The sequence below is a fragment of the Alosa alosa genome, chromosome 1, assembly GCF_017589495.1.
Source record: "Alosa alosa isolate M-15738 ecotype Scorff River chromosome 1, AALO_Geno_1.1, whole genome shotgun sequence".
In the NCBI taxonomy this organism is placed as follows: domain Eukaryota; kingdom Metazoa; phylum Chordata; class Actinopteri; order Clupeiformes; family Clupeidae; genus Alosa; species Alosa alosa.
This window is the reverse complement of record NC_063189.1, coordinates 37,740,024-37,751,159: the sequence shown is the minus strand read 5'-3', so window position 1 is coordinate 37,751,159 and position 11,136 is coordinate 37,740,024.

The following is an 11,136-nucleotide window of genomic DNA, read 5'->3' as shown; positions in this document are numbered from 1 at the left end:
AATCCCACAAGAATTATCTAAAGGATCTAACTGAAAGGCCTAAGTGAAGCAATTATCAGTGCATTTGTGCATGTCTCTACACATGCACGTGCAAGTCTTCTGTTCTCTCTCTCTCTCTCTGGGCCAGATGTACGTACATTTGCGAACGTAGCGTTATCAGTGTCATGGACACACCGCAGATTGCGAACGCTGTCAGACCCAAGTTTCCGTCGTATTTATCAATCGTTCAATCCTTAGTGTAAACGGCGCCTTTCTCTGCCCTTCTCCGCCCATAAACGCAATTTACGAACGTCCACAACTGAATGGCAGCGCCTACATACAAGCGCAGTTGAATGAAGTTAACTGATGACAACATTAACAAGAATCAAACGTTTAGCGATCATGAAATAATACCATACATGATAAGATGCAAACAAGCAGGGAGATAATGAAGATCAGTAGTTCTACTCAAACTACTTGTGCACGTAGGCTATGGAAGATTGGTCAAATCTTGCAAGTAGGAAAGTTTAAGTGAATGACGTGAAAGTGAAAGTAAGACATAAGAAAAAGGCCAACGAAAGTTGAGGTTGCTTTTGGTAGTAGGCTACAAATACTTTCACCACAAAAACTGGTGCTCTAAATAGGGATTCTATTGTCTTTGAAAGGTTCTCTTAGTGACGCATTGAACTGCAATTTGGATTAACACCTGCTTTTACAAGGCGGACATATTTAGGCGCAGAATAGACGTGCGCTTTCAGGAGCAGTCTTTGTACATACCGCGGAATACATAATTAGGCGCTTTTTACTCTTCCCCTCCCATCTTTTTACGCTAAACTCCCTCTTTCTCCTGGATCCTCCCATGAATGCATATGCATGACACGACAAACGCATTCTGCCACTTTCAGCTCCCGCGACAGGCAGTTTGCGCTTTTACATCATTGCGGCCTGTTTGTACATACCTCGCAATGATTTTACACGCACATTGCGAAACAAATACACCTGAAGTGGGCGCAAAAGCGTTAGTACATCTGGCCCTCTGTGTGTGTGTGTGTGTGTGTGTGTGTGTGTTTGTGTGTGCATGTGGGTGATTAAGGAATGCTGCTGCCTAACAGCGCTAAGTGTGGACTGCAGTTGTGTCATGGCCCACTGTACTTCCCCAGCATATTTCTGGGTAATTAACAGCATACATTTTGTTTTAAATGAATGGCAAAGGCTTCTCCCTGAGAGGACACAGCAGCTCAGCAAGCAGACTTTAAATCTTTGTTCAGAATAAAAGAGCAAGAATAAATTGCAGGCAAGAGGGAATAATACAACACACTCCTATCAAGAGATACTTGTGCATCCAGCCATAGATATTAATAGGATTTGGCTACAGATGAAAACATCACTGCATCAGAAGAATGGATGTAACATAATAGCACGCCAAATCACAAATAAACTGTGAATCTAAATATTGTAATTCATAATCTGATTTTAAGTCTTTTTTTCATTGACCATGTCAACCAATGTTGCAATGTTGATATTGTTCTCTGTTAACCATTTCTTGCCTTGTTTGGCTGTAGGATCATTGTGGTTTATTGGTCCAATGACGCCTATTGGGGCAGGTCTCTCGTCAGACTGCCTGATCTTTTCCTTCAGAAAAGAGCCCCTTGCTTTAGTGTTACCACTTACTGAGAAGGTCACCAGGTCCCACTGGTTGAAAAACATCCCAATAGAATAATTTTCTGACCCCCAACACTTCAAATGGACATGGCATCATTGGGATTTAATGCTTCTTTTTTATGCCAATCTCAGGCCATGTCCCAGGTGTGCCCTTATAAAGGTTAAGCTGAGTTGTGCATGTTTGGAGAAGAGTGATCCATGATCAGCATCCATGATGACCAAGTGGTCCATTTTGGGATGGGGTGAAAATGTCAGCCACCAAAACACCATACCCACAGTGGAGAATAGCTATAGAAATGTATTACTTTTGAGTGTTTTTCAGACAATGGGGCCTGGCAACACTAAATGGCATCATTAGAAAAAGGACTACTTTGTTATTCTGAAGGAAAAGCTCAGGCAGGCATAGGCAGCACCGGACCTTTAAGCAAGACAATGACCTGAAACATCCAGCCAAAGTGGGAAATAAATGGTGAACAAGAAACAATATCAACATTTTAGAGTGGCCCAGCCAGAGTCCAGACGTTAATCCAGTGGTCCCCAAACTACGGCCCGCCACCTCATTTTGGGTGGCCCCCCAAAACATGTCCGTGGTATAGCATCTGGCCCGCACGGGAGTAGGCTACGACATCGTCAAACTATAACCTCCGTAATTTCCCCCCATTCATTATTTTTATTCGCTTTATTCACCCGGGCGTTATTACGAAGTCTGGGGAAAACATTGCCATTACACTAAAGTCCAGCAGATGGTAGTGGTAATGCACTCCGTTTGCAAACTGCTACATGTAAAAAACAATTCACTGAAGAAGAACAGGCCAGTGAACCCTTCTTTTTTAATCAGTGAGCTTTTTTTGGCAGTTTGCAAACGGAGTGCATTACCACCACCATCTGCTGGACTGAGGTGTAATGGCAAGTGTACCCCTCAGCCTCGTTATGGCAGCCGGGTGAATAAGGTGAATGGCGAGTTTGAAAAATAGTGATTTTGACACGACCATGTAGCCTACTAAACTAAAGTTTGACTCGGGTACGTATTTCAATTGACAAAATCTATGACTAAAGTTTAGTTGACGATATAACGTCCTACTCGACTGTGACTTCATTCGTGACACTCCTGTTAATAGGCTAAACTAGAAAGAGCTAAAATAACTCACACCAACCTTATTTGCGCCTTTTATTCACATTTGCTCAAAGATTTCATAAGTATAAGCCCTTTTCGCTCTCTACGTTTATGTATTCCAAGCGGCCTGCTTCGTGGGCGAGGACGTAGTAATTGAAACACCATGCATGTGTAACGTAATCGCTCTCAGGGACGCCCTCTGTTCGCTGGTTGGTTCGGCTGCCCAACTACCGAAGTAAACGAGGGCGAATCAACCTATTCCAGACGGGGTACTGTAGGGAAAAGAAATTGAGCGGAAGTACGTAGGCAGGCAGAGGCCAGGCTAAGGCTTGGTAGGTATAAGAACCATTTTGAGAGCTGTGATGGCCAGGGTAGGAATTTCACGGCGACCACGATGGCCATGGCCGCATTGCATTGGCCGTGAGGCCCCTTTGAAAATCAGAGGTTTACAGGCCACGGTGGCCTTGGTGCCCCGTCTTTCAATATTCTGCTTTGCATCCTACTAATAGCGATTTTTATTTAGCCTGTGGCCTGTCAAAATAATCTTAGCATTCACAGCGCAAATTAATTTAGTCTTTTACGCAGTGGAGAAAGTGACAGCGCAAGAAAGAAAGTGCGTCCAAATTCACCCATTCATCTCGCGAAGTAGCCTATTCATCACAAAGACATCACAAGTATCACATGAAAGAGCTTTTTCTCAGCTTTTAAACGATGTTACCCGATAATTGCTGAGTTGAACGGTTCGCGAGAAAAGTAAATAATATAATTCAATTTAATCATACATTCTACTGAAGGTTTTGCGTCCCATGATCTCCCAACTACGGAGCCATAGAGGTGTCATCGCAAAATGTTTTGCATGTTGAGAGAACGTGCGCTCGTTTTACTACATTGTGCGCTCGTTTTACTACATTGTGCTCTCGTTTAACTAAATTGTGCTCTCGTTTAACTAAATTGTGCACTCGTTTAACTCTATTGTGCACTCGTTTTACTAAATCTTTACTATATTGTGCTCTCGCTTTACTATAGTGTGAGCTCATTTTACTAAATTGAGCTCTCATTTTTTTACTACATTGTGCGCTCGTTTTACTACATTGTGCTCTCGTTTAACTAAATTGTGCTCTCGTTTAACTAAATTGTGCACTCGTTTAACTCTATTGTGCACTCGTTTTACTAAATCGTACGCTCGTTTTACTAAATTGTGTGCTCGGTTTACTAAATCGTGTGCACAATTTACTATATTGTGCTCTCGTTTTACTATAGTGTGAGCTCATTTTACTAAATTGAGCTCTCATTTTAAGCATAGTAAAACGAGGGTACAATTTATTAAACGAGTGCACTATTTACTAAAGCGAGTGCACGATTTACTAAAACGAGGGCACAATTTATTAAAACGAGGGCACGATTTATTAAAACGAGAGCACAATTTGTGAACATGGTTATAGAACATTGTGTGCACGATCTACTTAAACGTGGTCACAATTTGTAAAACATGCACTCAATATTGTCTTGACACATGTAAACATGAGCACGTTATAGTATATTCGAGATCTCAATCTACTAAAACGCACCCACGAATAATTAAAACGTGGGCTCGAAGAAATTAAATTGTGTGCACAAAAACGTAGTGTGGTGTCAAGGGGTATCCCTGGGAATTACGTCGGGAGGTGTGTCGCTTGTAGTGACGTAGAGGGAATCTCATTGATTGCAGTGTACCTGGATATAGGCCCGTTAGGTAGGCTGTAGGTGGGAGAGCAGATGATTGTGTGTGTTTGCACAGGCCCCTTGCCATCATCGTCCAGCTGAATGTTTGCCGAAGTTTTGAGTGTTTGTTGAGGTCCAAGTGTATGCAGAGCTGTGGTGTTTATCGCGAACGGTGTGAGCTGGGCTACATGGCCTGAGAAGCTGAGCATCGTGAACGCCACTGTTTATGTCTCCCGTTTCATAGTCCGTAGCAAAGCTTACCTCGTTGTGTGCATCATATTGGTGTGCGGGTGGGTTATATGGTGAGGCCCATCAGGCGCTAGAGGCCGGGAACCTTATTGTATTGTAGCCTATTTGTACCAACAGTAGGTCTACGTGTTGTAATTGTTTGGGAGCTTGTCGCTGTGATGTGCTTCGACTGCCTTCTAGACCTCACAGTTAACGTAGGCTTTAGTCAACAATCCAAACAATGGCTGTTGCACAATGTCCTTGCTTTGACTGATATTTTAGACCTTTTATATCATTATTATTATTTATACATTCCCCTTCTTTTCTTTCTATTTATTATTATTATTTTTATTTGATTTTTGTTATTATTACTATTATTATTATTATTAATTGCCTTTTGTATCTTTTATTGTTCTTGTTTTGTTGTTTTGATTATTGTTGTTGTTTTGTAACTCAGTGCATTGCTGTAAAAGAGCTTGATGCTCAGTCAATTTCTCCCTGAATAAAAAACGGTTGATGATGATGAAACCATCCTGACCACCTAAAGGCTTTAATTAGCTGCCTACGGTTATCATCACATTACCAATATGAACTGTTGCAGACAGCTGTAGGCCTAGCAGCTAGTCCATGCCAAGGTAACACGAAGTTGCCACCACAGCACAGCGAGCGGTGAGAAAATGTCGGGAATTACTAAATGTGAGCACGAAATACATATTTCGAGAGCTCAATTTAGGCCTACAACGGGGTCACGTTGTATTAATTTGAGGGCTCAATTAAAGGAAAACGTGCTCACAAATTATCACAACCAGAAAAAATATCACTTAAAGTGAGCTCTCCCGGGCTCCGTACCCAACCCATTCCTCTCGGTGGAATACTTCACGAACCCTTCTTTTAACACACGACAAACCATTTATCAGAATAAACAGCAGACCTTACTGAACACAAAGGTGTAAAGCAGTCCCCTGTCCAGTTAGCCGTTCCAGAGTAATCACGTTTTGAATTTGCAGGAAATTTCGACATGCATGGATGTCTCCAAATTTGGGCTTTAAGTTTTACAATGTGTTTAATTTGTTCCACATGATTTCATAACGGGCCAAATACAAAATAAATGTTACAAATATCGCCTAGATATTGGTAAATCAGAGGACAGCTGACTGAGTTTGTGAAAGTAGCCTTAGCCTAATGATCACAAAATGCTAGGCATGCATCTAGGCTATTTGAGTTTCTTAAAGCTGAGCTGTGGTTAAATTGTTCAATACATGATTTTATAACAGGCCAAATATAAAATAAATGTTATATATAGCCTAGATATCTGTAAATATTAGATGATCATATGATTTACAGTTCTATGTAATATGTCATGTTTCATGTTTTTGTAATGTTTCATACAGTGATGTTCTACTGCAGTGAATAGGTTAAATAAAACTTTGATCATTTTTATAGCCTACTACTGTATAGTTAACTTTGGCTTTGGTGCCCTGACATGTGGCCTTTGTGCCCCCCACCAAATATGCCCAACTGAAGGCCAATTGCCTTGCCCCCAGAATGGTGAAATTCCAAGCCTGGTGATGGCAAATAAAGATGTTTCCAACTGATTACCGGTATTTAAAAAAGGGTATCAATAAGTTTGGACATGCCATGTTTCATAGCCTGGCCTTAATTGCCTTCCTACGTACTTCCGCTCGATTTTCATCTCCTGTTACGACTCCGTCTGGGATTCCGGCCATTGGCCTCGCTCGCAGTGGAGAATTCGACTCTGCGCCAATCAGCGAGCAGGAGAATGGAGTTATGAGAGACGACGTCGAGATTCTGCGCTGTGTTTGAATTGTAGTCTTCGAGAAGTTGGTAATGGCATAAGTTAATAAAGCAATTATTCAGTCCATGCTGGTTACGCTTCCAAATATTCAGGAATTGAACTCCGAACAAAAGGAGTGTTTAACACATTTTATTTCAGGCAAAGATGTCGTGGCCCTACTCCCTACGGGATTTGGGAAACGTTTGATTTGTATCGCACAGTAGCCTCGATATTAAATTGGGTAAGGCTATTTGCACCTCTGGTACAATTAGCAGTGTATGCTATTCATACCCTGGTGCAATAAGAAGTGAATTTTATTCGTACCCCGGTGCACACAGCAATGAAGCTATTAGTACCCCCTCTGGTACAAATATCAATGTATGCTATTCGTACCCCAGTGCACACAGCAATGTGTTCTATTAATACCCCGTCTGGAACAAATATCAGTGTATGCTATTTGCACCCCTGTGCATTTATTCTGGCATATTGATCACACAATGTAATAATACTTTTTTTCAGGGTGTGAATAGCTCAGCTGTGTAATAGACACTCTGAATAAGGTATGCTGTTTGCTTTAATATATAGTTAGAAGTGGATGCTATTCGTACCCTGGTGTTTATAGTACTGTATGCTATTTACACCCTGGTGCATGAACTAGCTAATTGTTGCAATCAAAACTTCCGTTTGAGAACCGATTTCTTGTTCAAATTGTGCGCCTTCTCTCCAGAGACGTTGGTACGCATGCACACTCACTCTGCCAAAATGCATCACACGGGAATCAACCCTGGGTCTCCCACGTGCTAATAATCCTTGTCTGTGACCACTGCACTATCTTCTTCCACAAGCAAATGGTGTTTGCAGGTAAACTTATAGTTCATAGGCCTGAACATTATATTCACAATTTCTGTTAACTAACAAACTGTGTGTTCACTGAACCAAGATTATGAAAATAAAACCTTTCAATCTAAAACTTAATCTGAACAGAAATTAGTGCCGAAACCTTTTAGAATTCTTCACTTTCTGCTGACGAAAAAACGAATGTCCGCCATGTTTTTTGTGCACGTGAGCAACGTCTTTTTGTTGTTATGTCACTGGTGTGAATAGCAAGGCTATTCGTACCAGGGGTGTAAATAGACACTCCGTATTAAATTACAGCATGTGCGGCAGACCCGGTATGAATGAAGCGGCGTGTTTTCAATGATCACATCTAGCTTTGACAATTGTGATGATATTGTATCGCTGAGGCTATTTGCCCCCGTGTTGGGCTTTCCCCTGTGTTCCCCTGTGTCTTTGGTGTTCCCGGCGTGTGTGTCTCCCTCTCCCTCCTGTGTCATAGAATGTGTCAATGAGTTCTGATGTGTTTTGATTGGGGGGAGGTGTCTGGGAGGGAATATTTAGGGGTTCAGATAGGTTAGCGATTGCTTAGGGGAGGGAATAGAATAGGGGGTTCTAAGGGTGCATTCAGGGCACCTCGGAATGACAAGGACCGCCCCCATGGCTACTTTGTTTTTCCGACAGCAAGTGTTCATGTGCTTTGCCATCAGAATGTGTGACAAACACGGATGCCACAACAAAGGTTAAAACATACACTCACTAATCCTAAACAAACAACTGTATTTGCTTAAAATATAGTGTAAGATGCTCGTGAAAGAATGATATGCAGCTTTCAAGTGACAAAAACGGCAAATTCCCAAGTTCACATCAAAACTGTTGGACACAACTGGGCAACTCTGTTAGCAAAATCTAGCCCCAGTTTCCGACCTCTGACTCACACATTAAGTGACGTGAATGATGCGGAATGATGATGTTTTCACTCGGAGAAAGGTTTTTCCGAAGCCCATGAACGCTAGGAAAGACGTCTAGTAAGTTTAGTCAGAGTAGAAGTGGATTACGTGTGTGAGTGTGAGTGAGTTGTGTTGTGAGTGAGTTGTGTTGGGTTGTGTTGTTGGCCGAGGAGTGTGAATGACGAGTGATTGAGATCGTGATTTATCAGCGATCAGTTTGTTGTTTTGTAGTGGACACCTCCTGTTTCCTGTGCACTAGCCTCTACATCTATAGGAAATAAACTACTGGAGTTTTGGAACGATATATATCAGCCTCCCCGTCTCCTAACTTCTCATCGGCGTTACAATAAGTTATCTTCAACCTTACTGTTGAATAGTAATTTGCTATTTGCTATTCTTCCACTAACTCTTACATTTGTATCGCAAAGCTGGCATGGTCAGAGTTGTAGAGAGTTGTAGTGTAGCTTACTTCACGATCGAGCTGGCGCATAACATACATGTACATGTACGTCACGGCCAAACGTTAGCGATTGGGTGAAATCAGATCCAATTGTTTCAAATTTCTACAGAGTCCACGCATCCAGCTTGCAAACGTTCGTCAATAGCCGAGATCCCAGACCCTTGTAGAAGCGAAGCGTACCAAGGGGATGGCAAATGGCCAGGCTACATGTTTCATAAAAATGGAAAAAAGATGAAAACGCTTCTTTTTTTGATTCCATGTTTCTACCGCATTGTCTTACAACCTTTTGGCATGTGGCAGTGTAATTTTAGTCAGAACAAACATATTGGTCATGAGTCAGGAAAATCAACATTAAATCAATATTTGCTAGGGGTATGAATAATTTTGTTCTTAACTGTATATTGAAATTAAGTCTTCAACATTTAGTGTCAATGTGCTTTGTTTTACAGTAAGAGGATGTATTGAGCTGAACATCCTTCAGTAAGAATGCATTTTATTTATTATCTGCTGAAGCATAAAAAGCCTAACTTAAAGCAGAAGGAGCGAACTGCACATTTTAAGTACTACAGAACTCAACATGAAAACCAAAGTCCTTGGGGGGAAAAGGACCTGCAAACAAACATGAGTAATGAAAACAGCATCTGTGTCTGCACAAAAAAAAGGATTTGTATAAGTCTGATTCTCAATTGAGATTGAGACCGGGTCTAGGGACATATGCAGTTGTTTACTCCAAATGCAGTTGTTTACTCCAGTGGTTTGCAACCAGTGTGCCGAGGCATAGTGAGGTGTGCCATGAAATTTTGAGGAACCTAATGCATTTTCATAGGATCATGAAAGGCTATAGGGCTATTTTTAAATGCAGAAATGGCACAGCTTCTTAATTATATGCCCTAGTCAACACCATGTGAGCATATGCCTATCACTGCGATCTTAGCTCATGCACACTAGACAAAATATGGGCATAAGAATGAACACCATAGTTATAGCCTATAATAAATCTGTGTGACATAACAGTACTTTATAAACAGTAAATATAGGTGTGCCTTGATCTTTGGTGTGCCTTAAAAAGGTTGAGAACTCAACTCAACTCTCATTTCTAAAGAAAATACACATCCGTGACATTTAAAGGCTAATTAATAATCCAGGTGTCACTCATGGTGCCAGGTGTCAAAAACAATTAGCTGCCGACAGATGGTCCAGAGCTGTAGGCGTTTAGCACCAGCAACAAATTGTCAAATAGAGCGTCAACTAGTTTCTAAGTAAGGGATAATGTATAGAACGCCGGTCATTATTGGAAAAATAAGTCCCGATAGGGCGAACTGGACACTGACGCGCAGCGGATGGGTCTTGTTTGGCCCTGAAGGGACTTATTTTCCCAATAAAGACCAGCATTCTATACATTATCCCGCTTATTACACGGCTACTTGCCAAAACGAAACAATAAACTCCCCACGATATGACTATTTAGCCTAGCCTATAGCCTATTTGTTACCGTTCATCGTGGCATTTGCTGAGAAAAAAATAGTTCGCAACAACACACGCTGAACTTGAATCAAACACTCTTTAGATCACAGCCGATCAACCGTCTGCTTTTCACTTTTAAATGAAGTTCCAGTAGTTGCGGAGTGATATGAAAGACCTGAATCAGAAGCACAAACTCTGTTGCCTTTGACAGCGGTCATTATTTTTCCTCTAGGTCCTCTAGTCGAAATAATGACCGCTAGATCGGGAAATCCCATTCATGTCAATGGAGCGTTCTACTTGCATTGTAAAGAGCCGTGTAATAAAGTTTCTATAAATATTGCATGTTCGCAAAACAAAAGTAAACTGAGACACACCGTGACAACAGCAACACACAAAAGAACTTCAAACTCTGAGTTGAGTTGATTTCCAAAAAGGGTACGCAACAATGTCTGCGCCATTTCAAATGTTTTGATGTATGACAGGCTCAGCGACACCCCAGTAGACAAAAATTGTCATATATCATATATCGTATTTTGTTGAGAGATACTTGATGCCTGGACTGCCTTTACGCTGACACCATCAGCTACTGGTAGCGCTCCACAGCACTGGTAATGTGCTCCTCTGTCTGTCATCATATAAAGCCCGCCTCATGCAGGAGAAGTTATGATTGGTTCCTGGGTTTTTGGTGATTTGGAAATGGGCTTAAATTGGAGACACTCCAATTGCCAGACACTCACAGATCCATCTGGGTTTACCCAAGCTAGTCTGACACTAGTTTGGCAAATGGAACAAGAGTTGCTGGAGGCTAGAAAATATGATACATGTAGGGAGAGACGCAGGTCTAGGACAGTGAGACAAAGGGATGGGAAAAGAAAGAAAGAAAGAAAAGTGAGAGAAATAGAAAGAAAGAAGTGATACATGAAAAAAAATAACTGTGGGGCTTTTGTCT